Source organism: Passer montanus, unplaced genomic scaffold (genome assembly GCF_014805655.1).
Source record: "Passer montanus isolate IOZ18808 unplaced genomic scaffold, ASM1480565v1 scaffold39, whole genome shotgun sequence".
Lineage (NCBI taxonomy): Eukaryota > Metazoa > Chordata > Aves > Passeriformes > Passeridae > Passer > Passer montanus.
In genome coordinates, this window is record NW_024368707.1 from 2,954,542 (window position 1) to 2,966,585 (window position 12,044).

A 12,044-nucleotide genomic window follows, 5' to 3' on the forward strand; every position below is an offset into this window, starting at 1 on the left:
TGGCTCTGCCTGGCTGTGGCCTCTGGGCTGCTGACACGTGCTGCCTGCGGCCCCTCGCTGGCGCGCAGACCATTAATAAGACTTTCCAGCCTGTCACTTCCACGCTGAATCCTTTGAAAGCTGCACTCCTCTGGGCCCATTAGAGGGAGGAACTGTCTCTGTTGAAACATATGGGGCTGTCAGGCTCTGTCTGTTGCTCTGAAAGCTGCTGCTGCTCTTGCTGTTTGCTGCTGGGGGGGGGCGGGGCAGCAGCTGTCTGGAGGAGGCTGTGATGAGGATGGGGACTTGGGAAGGGGCTGGGGGAAGATAGCAGGTGAGCTGGGAAGGATGCTGGAAAGACTGGGAAGGTAAACAGTGTGCTGATAGCTGGTGGGCTGCTGTAGGACATTGGGATGCTAGGCAGCTCAGGGGGGTCCCTGATGCTGCAAGTGTGATGGGGGAAGAGGTACATCTGAGGACAACTGGGTGGTAAATATCAGAGGGGTATGCAGGGGCAGGCTGAAGCAGCAGGAGACACAGCTGACAGCAGAGATGTCTGACTTGTCTGGGAAAGGAGAGGATGGCAGCAGTGTTGGGTGACTCTATGAGAATGCTGCAAAAGGTAGGTTTTGGAAAGCATCATGCGGTCATACGGCGCTGGAGTTTCTCATTAAGCAGTACACCCGCCCTCCAGCTCCATTTGCAGAACTGAACAGGATTTAATGGAGTCCCTTGACTTTTTCCTCTGAAATATTCATAGGTTTTAGCAGCCCATTTAATGCTCACCTCCTTCTCCATTAACGAGCGTCAAAGAGGGACTGGGTGGAAAGTAGGCTGCTCTGGAGCCAAGGAGACAGAAAAAGGGACCTGTGCCTCTGCCCAGGGACTGCTGAGAAGCAATCCATTCCTGGGCTGCTTCATGGCCCTCTCACTAGGCCTGCAAAATAACTGGAAATGAGCCTTGGGCAGCATGCACAGGGAGGTGATTAATACAGTGGGAAAGGAAGGAACCAATTAAGCAGAGAGCACTGTCTGGATCTGCTGCCCCCACCCCTGTCACACAGATACACTCATGTCTGTCTCCCTGCCTGTCTTCATAATGTGCAAGGCCAAGAGCTCTGAAAGAATGGCACAGGCTGACAAAAATGCCTGAAGGCAATTAGCTCCCTCCTCACTTCAGTACTAATGCTGTGCTAGGATACAGGGAATGTCCAGAGCTTCCATGAGACAGCACGGAAGCTGGATTATGGATGCCCCATGTAGTCTGCAGTACTTGGCACAAGGATCCTGCTGGGAAGTTTGGAGAAAGGTGTAATAAATAGTGCGATTGCACTCTTTATGATGTATGATATGTCCCAAAAGATTAGGGCAGGTGGCATCTCAGAGCATTTTCCAGACCTGTTAAGTACTAAACCAGGACTCTATTAATGTGATATACTCCCCACCAAAGTCTGTAACCAAGGATCTCTAGGATCCTAGAGAAAGGTGTCCCAGCTCATCGCAGAGGATGTTTTGGAACTAGATGACCTTTAAGGTCCCTTCCATCCCCAAAAAATCTAAGATTTATGGTTTTGGGGGTAGGAGAGGTGCAACTCTTACAACTTTGCTCCAGAGTCAAACTTTTTTTGCAGCACTCACACTCCTAAACCATGCAGTTTAAAGTCCTAAGAAAATTTTTGTCAAGGACTCCATGGACAACAGTAGAACATGGATAGTGCTCTAGGAAAAAAGAGTGATACTCCACCAGTGCTATCCCTGCAAAAAGTAAAAGAGATGCTCGACAATGGGCTTCCAAGTTCACTTGGCTTCTCTCTGCATTATTGCTTTGATGAACAAAAAGAGCAAAATCTGCATCTTAATGAGTTGTTCACTGGCTGACAGAGACAGAAGGCAAGATTATAAATGTACCATTTCCTGTGGTTCCTCCCTGCTGGATTAAAAGCCAAAACAATGTCACAGATGCAACAGCACCTATTTATTCTTGCTTTCAAAACACTCACTAGTCAGGCTGCTTCCCCTTCCCTTCCATACACCCATACAGACGCCTGCTTGCGTGTGTCCTGGGAATCAGATGTTTATGCAAGTATTTGAAGGATGTTCCACATCTCCCTGAAATTATAATCAGCATGCCCAGAATCAGCTTAATTACGAAGCATTCAGCAAACGCCCACAGGCTCTTCCAGGGCAGCTCCACGCAGCATCTCCATGAATGAGGCTGCATGTTTTTCCTCCACTGCCACACACAGCTCCTGATCAAGAGCTCAGGCCCTCACATCTGAACTGCTGAGCTGTCTGGCTGTTGTGATTCGTTTTTAGGGAGCACCCCGGTGTGTCCCCACAGGGTCCCCTAGGCTGTGAGTTCGCTGGCAGCAGCAGGCAGGCAAGGAGACTCCACATGGCTTCTGAGGGTGATGATTAAATGGGGGTTTATTGGGGGTCCCATCCCCGGGAACAGCATGGTGGTTACTGAAGCGGAAGGGGAAAGGGGGAGGAAGGGGGAGAGGGAGAGCCTAGGGGAGGGACAAGAGGGGAGAAAAACGGGCTAAGAGGAGAGAAAAGGCTAAGAGGGCGACTGGTCTGGCTCGCACGGTTTAAGAGGCAGATTGAAAGTGGGCGCGGAATCAGACTTGTGCCAATGGGGTTACAGACACAGGATGGCTCAGGGCAGGACCACAGGCTTGGGATATACCATACATTTTGGAGGGGTGAGACAGAGCATAGCATTTAAATAAAATGCAGTATTGCATCTGGCTATTTATTTGTTTCCAAGAGAGAAGAGAGACATTTGTAAAGCAGCAGCAGGCCATGAGAAGATACTGAGAGTGTCTTAGAGTGAGACTTGGCTACCTCTGATTTTTTGCAGCAGTCTCTCCACACAGGACAGAGATGTGGGCGATCCCAGTTTTAACCAGGCTAGACCAGAGATTTAAACATGCCAGGTCCATAGTCTGGCTATTAACTCTCTGTGCAGAAAAGACAAAAATCAAGAATCAAGTACCAAAAACTGTGGAACTATGAAGTTTTGCCATTCATGGGTTGCAGCCCGGCACATCTGGGTGCTCAGCAGATAGGCACTTATTAAAGAAATTAAGGACTGCTTGGTTTAGCTGAGGTAGTCAGAAAACACACTGCTGAGGTAAGAAAAGAAAGCACTTTCTGAGGCAGCAAAGTGCACTTCCTGTAAGGAAGAGCACCATTCATGGCTCTTCAAAACTTTTCTGAAGAATCTCCTTGACTAAGGCTGTGGGCATCTACAAAGATCATGGCCACGTCTTCGCTTTTAGTCAGTGTGCTTTCTATCATCCCCACAGCAAACAATCCCTCATGTAACCTCTCAGGTGATTTCACAGAGGTGCTAAGCACAGGCAGAAGAAAGATTCAGGCTTCCCCTCATCACTCTGTAGTTACCATCTGTGAGTCTGACAAGGTTGGGACTCTTCAGACAACTATTGCTGACTTCATTTCCTTCCCTGTGGCACTGCACTAGCAAAACCCACATGATGATCCTATCACATTGTTATACACACTGGAAGCATTTAGGGCTATTAAGGTCACACTTCAATGTGACCTTAATAATTTACTGCCTTTTTGTGGAGCTTGGGGACCACAGAGCCCAGAACCAGGGAACCCTTTTCTGTCTCTACTGTGCTTGTCATCACATGGCAAGAAATTTCCATGTAAAATACAAATCCTGGTGTCAGAGAGACATCATCAAACCAGCATTTTGATCTGAAGCAAGGAGGGAGTTCACAAACACAGGTTCACTTCTCCACCCAGGCATGTTTACACAAGGAGATGTGGCTTTTCCTGTCTGTTCATAAAGGAAAATTTTAAATTGTGCCCGATCCTCCACATCCCAATTCATTAGCTGTTCAGGCCCCTGGGTATGTTAGGCCTTTGCTCACACAGGCACTTGGCTGTTGGCTGCCATCACAATAAGATGCTCCAGCAGCATTTGGGTGCCCGGTGGCCAGCTCTAGCTGTTCAGGTTTGGTGTTAGTATTGCCAAGACCTAAGGATTGTCTCATGTCTCTGGTGATGTCCCCAGACCTCAGAAGTCTGTCAGCCTTGGCATCACAGCATTGCTATCACCCTGCACCCGGGAGCTGTCAGTACTCTTATCAGTGTTATCTGCACAACCCCTGGAGCACTGTAGGGAGGATAATTATGACAACAGAGGGCTGTGAAGGCTTAGACCTTCCAGACATTTCTGCCACTTTCCTCCTGGCTGGGCAGCACGGCTCTGCCTCTTGCCCAGGGGCGTGGGAAGAGGCTGTGACAGAACACACAACTGAGCTAATCTCTCAGGATTTCGGACAGATCAGATCAGTAACTGCTCTGCCCCGAAGTATTTATTCTGCTGGGAAGAGGATGGGAATAACACATACCTTTAAGCCTTGTTAAAAATACTTGCCACAAAGACAGCTCTCCTCTCAGGCTAAAACTGTCTCCAGGGACGATCTCTGGGGAATGCCTGTGTAAGCAAAACACCCACCAGGGAAGAGGTTTCTCAGGAGGCGTGTCTGTAGGTGAGCGCTTCGCTTAGTGGAGTGCCTGGGGATAGCACGTTCCCGCTTGATGTGCTGCCTGCTTCTGCCTTTCCCTAAATAGCGCATCCTGTCCTTGCCGCTCGCAATACGCTTGTCACAGAAAACTCCGCACATGTAGGGTAGGACTTTCTTTAAGTTCATCCTCAGCCAGCTCGTAAGATCAAATTTGAAACTAGAAACACCTTTTGAACTCACTCACCTGCTCCTCAGTAGCTGCTCTGCCTTGGCACTGCACATGGGCACAGCCAGTCACCCCTTATACTTCTGTTAATATCCAGGTTTAAATGCCACTGCCATTCAACCAGCAATACAGTGACACAGCCACCTGCACTGGGCAGCCTTTGCCACGTGGTGACACGCTAGCTGGTCTAATAGGAAAGGAAATGAGGATTTTAGGAGGCCTTGACAGAGGGAAGGCAAAGCACTGCTGAATCAGTGACTGGGGATACATGCCTTGCTCCCTGCTGGGGAATAGGGGAATCAGGAACAGCAGCAGGTTTTGGAGATGGGGCAGCCAGAGAGCCTTGCAGGCTGCATGGCAGCCACAGCAAAGCATCCCTGCACTGCTCAGATCAGCTCAGCCCTGCTTTCTGCTGCCACTGAGACTGCTGGAGGGGAAAATTCAATTTGCCTTTTGTTCAGCCAGCCTCACGGAAAGCCTCACTCGGGTGAAAAACAGAACCCACTCATGGCTCCTGCACTTTGGTATTGGCTCAGTTGAGAGGGACCCCAAGAGCTGAGCCTCCTCCTCTCACAGCTGGCTCTGAGAGCTCACTGTGTCCCTGCCACAGAGACATCAGCCTCCCTCAACAGCTATGCCTGCTGCTCTGCTTATGGTAGAGAGAGCCATAAAGGATGGCAGGGATCCTTGGGACCTGTGCTTTGCTAAATGAGGCTCAGACCCATGGTGAATATGTGTACTCACTTGACTGACTGCGGATGCCTCCCAGATATGCCCTGCCCTTGTCCCATTTTCATCCCACCACAGAATATCATGGCACATCCTGACAACAAGGCAGCTAAATAAGGAGGCAGAGTGCCCTCCTCTTTTCCTCACATTACCCATACTCTGTTCTGGCTGGTCACCTCAAAGGCAGCTCCTGTAACATGGTCTGTCTGAAAGGCACTGATGCTGGAGCAGCATTTAAATTTATGTTCCCATAAAATATTTTTTCCATACAACATTTTTTTCATAAGCCATGGGACAGATTGGAATCTGACATGTTCAGCTGTTGCTGGATGAAGGGAAGATCAGAAGTGACAGGAAATTTTTAGGAGAACTATATTAAACTCTGTGGAAGATTTTGATTTACTAGTAACAGTAAAATGAAATTTCAGCTGATATTCCATTATCCTGTTTGCAGTGCACTCTAATAGCATCTCCATTCATAAAACAGTTCAGCTCCTGTCCTTTGGTGTTGATCTATTTGTTTTGCTCTAGAGCAGTTTCCAACACACCATGAATTTGTCTTCCTGCCTACTTATGTATACAGGAAAGGGACAACACCTTTCCAGCCCTGTATTTGCATGTTGGATCCTGAGAATGGATCTTCCTAACAGCGCATTTCATATGGGTGACCCTCTGCAAATGTCTTTGTGAACATTTGGCCAGATATATTTCTTCCCCACCTTCCAGACTAGTGGAGTGCATTGTGAGCAGATAGGCAATAAAAAGAGAGAAAACACAAAAAGCTGGGCTAGGAAAAGGTGGAGGCTGAGGAGGCAAACACATTTTCTGTTTCCATCTGACCACGTCCCAGTGACCCATAAGGAGTGCGTGACTTGCCTGGTTTTGCAGAAATCACGGTATGCAATCTCACCAGAGGGTTGCAATGCCTCTCCCACTAAGCCTGGCTTGAACTGGAAATCTTTTGTTCTTTTTGGGTCTGCTCTCACTCACAGAAGTCAGACTATACAGCTGGCACCCAGGCAACAGTGAGGCATCTGCGGGTACAAAAGCAGAGGTGCCATGTTCTCTTCACCCTCATTCCTGAAAATTTCATCCCTTCTTTTTGAAATTTATAATAATGGACCTCATTTTTTACTGATATTTTCTTAGGAACTCTGCAAGTGAAATGCAAAGCACTATCACATACCAAAGGTGTCATTTTGCCCCTACTTTCTGGTGGCATTATAGATAAATCACCCTTCAGAGTGCGTTCAGCCCTATTTGTCTCCCTTATTCACCCCCTTCCTATCAGATACTGAAACGCCTCATCCTCCTTCCCTGTCTCCCAGCTCCTGCAAGACATGCAGCTGCTTGCAGGCAGCCTCTCTCTACACCAGCGTTAAGTTACTAAGCAGCTGAGATAAAAGGTTCCCACCTTCATAAATAATCAATGTGGGCCAAATGGCTTGTGCTTGCTCGACAAACTCATGCATGAGAAACAGAAAGGAAAGAGACAAACACTAAGCCAGTGAGGAAAATGCCATAAAGGTGGAATGGAGATTTAGAAAACACAGACGTAAGAGGATGAGAGTAGAGAAGAAGGGAGCTGAGCACCTGTCAAACCCTTCTTTAGTCTTTATTTGCAAAGTATCTAGAAGCTGGTTTTGATTTAGGTAATTTATTCATGAAAAGAAAGTTACTAGAGCAGTCTGGTACCTGCCAGTCACTGAGTGAGACTCGGCCACTACCCATGGCTCTGACGGGTTTGCCCATGGTTATTTGCTGGCATTGGAGGGCTATAGATGTGCAACCAGCATCAGAGGGACCAGTGAGCCCAGCACCAGAGACCCACTGCAAACACAGGGTGCGCACAGAACAATGACAGCCCAGACAGTCTTTTTCAAGGGCAGCTTAGCTAAATGGGCTGTCCTGCAAATTAAGTTTCCGAGGTAAGATTGCCACCTTAGAATAGAGGGACTTCAAGTTTTCAGAGTAGATGTTACACCTGTCCTTTGCCTCCGTAACACGTGTCAAGCACAGAGGCCCATGATTATGTGACACAGGTGAATCCCTTCTGTTTTATGGGTTCTGTGTCTAATAACTCTGCCATGGGAGAGAAGCTCACTGGCCAGCCCAGCAGACCCATTGGCGTTGGTACATCAGTGCTGGTTTTCACCACATGGGTGCCTGGTCCTTAAAGAAGGTGTCTGTACTGAGAATCAAACTTGCACAGTAATGACAGACCTTTTCACATGAAAGAGATGATGGTGAGCACAAATAGTGTCCCTGTGCTCTTCCTCTTAGGGTGACCCACAAACATTGGTAACATGCATATAATGCAAAAGAAGAAGACCCATTAGCACCTGATTCACCATTGAGTAACCTCTCACTCCAAGCTGGTGCCAGACTTTCAAAGGGAGGCTTAATCCAGGGCAATGAGTCAGATCTGGCACAGTTAGCTCAGGAGGTGTCAATGAGGACTTTAGGCAGGTATGAGTCTACCTCCGGTATGAATCCCTGCTGTTTGTAAGCACTGGTCAGAAACTGCTACCACAGTGAGAGTCCTGGGCTGTAGACTTCCCACTCCCTAAATCACTGCATTGCTTTGACTGAACACAAGACCCTGGCCTGGCTGTCAAGCCTTGTTCCTTGCTCACAGGTGACGCTGGAGTCAGTACGAGATACAGAAAGAGGCACGGAGCAGTGCCCAAGCTCCCTCCTTGTGACATGCACCTCTTCGCATCCTTGACAAGCTTGTGTCTCTTAGGGAAAAAGGATAAAAGACTACCAAACAACCACATGTCACAGACACAAAGCAAATGAATGCAATGGCATTGCCAGTGCTTTGGAGATGAACAGAATTCAGCAATTCATTTATTTAAATTGCTCAACTGACTGAGGAAGGGGCCTGTTCCCTCTGGCATAGGAGAAAAAACCACCTCACACAGCCATTCTCCTTGTGTCCCAAACCAGACCTCCCTGATCTTAGCTGTGATCTGACCATCAGTTTCTCAGGCTGCTATGTGAAGCTGAACACAATAGATTTTGGCTACCGGAGTAGTGACGAGTTCCTGCTCCTGTCCACCTTCAATGCAGTAAAAAACTGCTGCAGACACAAATGTAAAAAGGTGGGAAGGAGGATAGCATCAAAGCAAATTCACACTCCTGCTCTGAATAACTCTTTTCTCAGCTCTAGTATTTATATTAGAGCAAGGGGGATCACTAAAAGGGCATGAAGGGAGAGCTCCCAGAGTACAGGCAGTGAGCAAGGGAGTGAGTGAGAACACTGGGAGATAAAGTTTCATTGCTACAGAATCAATCTTCTGAGCTTCTCTTTGCAATTTTGTTTCATTAGGTGCCTCTTGAAATGAGTTTCCATTTGTCTGTCTGGTGCTAATTTTCCCTCATTTGCCACATCAAAGCCATCATTTGAGGCACAAAGTGCCTCCAGCAGGTTTTTTCCCCCCTTTCTTCAGTCATTCTCCTTAATAGCTCTTGGTTTGTTAACTGAACTATCACTCAGTGGTAATCAGATGGTGTTAGTCTGGTCTAGCTGACTCTGGATGTCACATCCCTTCTGTTCCCAAGGACTCATCGCTGCCTGGGGTAGTTGCCTGGGGCAGGGGCCAGGGAGGTGCTTCAGAGCACTTACGAACTTTTATCTGCAAGTGTTACAGCCCCTTGCAAGAGATGTTAAATATCTTCCTATATTTCCATTTCAATTAGTAATGGGGGTAACAAGTAGAAGAGGAAGGGTTTGGACAGCATTGAAAATGTCCTCTGAGCTTTTTTGCCCTCAAGCTGATTGAGGTTTGCATGGAGTCAGGAGCTGGATCCCAGCTGCCAGCATACAGAGTGCTCACCTCAGCCCACAGGAACTGGATCTGTCTCTGCAGCCAGCAGCACAAATCCTCACGCCTTTTGCACAGCCCTCTTGTCCTCGAGCACTCCAAGACGTGCATCTCTCTAGGGAGATGCCCCACTATATCATCTTCAAGCAGACAGCAGCCCCAGACCGTGCTTGCACAGCCTGCTCGCTGCCAGATCACTTGGCAGTGAAAGGCCTGGCTGGGCTCTGGTGCAGGATCTGCCCCCCTAAGAGAGCACACGCTGTGCCTTGTGCTGGGTACCAGGGCTGTGGCAGCTGCAGCCCCATCCTGCAGCGTGGGAGGCTTGCCCTGATGCCTGTCAGCAGCTCTGCTGTGCCAGCAGCTGCCCCAGACAAGTCTTACAGAAGAACCCACACCACCAGCAGCAAGAGCAGATTGTTCAAGAGCATGGCCCTGTGCTCATTCCTGCTGCATGCTGCGGGTGGGAATGGCAGCAGCACTCCTGCTCTGCCACACAGCGAGAGGCCACACGCCTGCAGAGGGACCAGTGGGCAGCAGGGGCTGTCACCAGCAGCTGCCTGCAGCAATGAACCTCTGCACATCTTCACTGCTGTGCCACCGGGAAGAGCTTTGATCAGAGGCAGGAGGCTGTGCGGAGGGTGTGCGAGGCTCTGTGGTGAGAGGAATTTCAGGCTGAGTAAAGTATCATCCTTGGACAGATGTGGAGAGCCCATCCTCCCTTCACTAGGCCGATGACCAGCACACAATCACAGGTGCTGGGAAGTGCAGGGAAGGAGCTTGTCTTGGCTCTGTTATGTAAAGTCAGAAGCTAGCAAGACATCTGGGAGAGGTTCTACATGGATGGAAGTTCTCAGGACACTCTACAATCAGTGATGGACCCTAGGAGCTTGTCTTGGCTCTGTTATGCAAACCAGTAAAGTCAGCAGCTAGTGAGACATCTGAGAGAGGATTTACATGGATGGAAGTTCTCAGGACACTCTACAATCAGTGATGGACCCACAGGCAGGCAAGGCAGCCTTTATTTGAGCAGGCTTCCCAAACCACATTTCAAAGAGGATGCACAGCCTTAGCTCAAGCTTGCCAACAGATTGTGGGTGCTCTGGATGACTGCTCAGTGCCTGTTTCCCACAACCTGTGCCATCTGAAGTGCCTGTTTCCCACAACTGAACTGTGCTCAGACTGCTCAGTGCCTGTTTCCCACAACCTGTGCCATCTGAAGCCACATGCAGAGAACAATATATTCCCTACAGGAATACAAGACTGAGAGCCAGGTGCACCATGAAGGACTGAAGCTCTGCTGGATTCCTACGCTTGTGTCAAGTGTCTTGTGCATCCTCACTGACCCTCTGTCTGTGTGGCATCCTCGAGACGCTCGGATCTAGGAGTGATTTCTCCATCCGGGAGGACTGGGTTGCAAAATGGGTTGCAAGCTAAGGAAACACCTGGGAGGCTGGGCTCCAAGAGCTGGAAAACTCAGATTCACATGCTGAGCTGGCAGAAGAAGGTGGGATCATGCACTTCTACCAGTGACTTCCACAAAGTCTCAGACTGCTAGTACTGCATCCTGTCAACTCAGATATCAGGGGACTGCAACCCTAGAATCCTGGGCACAGACTTGGATAAAAACATCAGCACCCAAAATGGGGCAGCAGCAGATCAGTGCTGAGGTGTGATTTCCAAACCAAGACTTGCTGTCCTCCAGCCCTGTAAAAAATTTTGGAGTAACTTCCTACTGGCAGAGTAACATTATTCCTGGTCAGCATTTTGTAATAATTTGAAATATTTTAAAAGACCTAAAATCAGATTTATTATCAAGGTTATTGGAATGTGTGACAACTCTATTATGCATTTCAATTAGCCTTCCTCTTGGTGATAATGGCTCAAACATTCACCCCTCTAGTTTCCTGGTCAATGCACCATTTTTAAACTTAACTGAAAAGGTGACACTTTTGAAGAGGAAGCAGTAAATGTTCTACAAACCATATACTCTGAAAGCATTAAACATCAGAAAGCATTGTGTAAAGCTCATAGTTTCCAATGTGTTCTCAAGCTTTTACAGATACCATGCCTGCCATGTGTGGACAGAGTTCATAACACAGACAACAGACCAACAAAAAGGTGTTAGGTACAGATATTTCTCTGGAAATCAATGCAATTTCTAGCTCTCAGAGGAAAGCTCAGCTTGTTCTCAGTCAGTTTGCAGATGACACTGAGTGTGGCAGCATTGGTCTGCTGGAGAGGAGGAAGCTCTGCAAAGGTATTCTGGTCAGGCTGGATTGATGGGCTGAGGCCAACAGCATGAGATTCAGTGAGGCAAAGTTCTGAGTCCTGCCCTTGAGTCACAACAACCCCATGCAGTGAAACTGGCCTGGGGGAAGAGTGGCTGGAAAGCTGTCCAGCAGGGAAGTACCTGGGGGTGCTGGCTGACAGTGGCTGAACACGAGCCAGTTTGTTCCCCTAGAAGGCAAATGGCATCCTGGGCTGTGTCAGCAATAAAATGGCCAGCAGGACCAGGGCAGTGATTGTCCCCCTGTACTTGGCATTGGTGAGGCTGCACCTTAACTTCTGGTGTTTTTTCCATAGGAGTTTATCTCTCTAAATCCATCTCTTTGCCCATTCTGACATGCCTGCTTTGGATAGCAAATGCCAGTCTTTGCTGAATTACAAGATATTTTTATGGACACACATTTTCCCATAGCCTTTGAGTACCATAACCCTTAACTAATTTCCAATTGCAATTTAGCAGTGCTTGAACATAGTTCAAGTTCCTCCGTG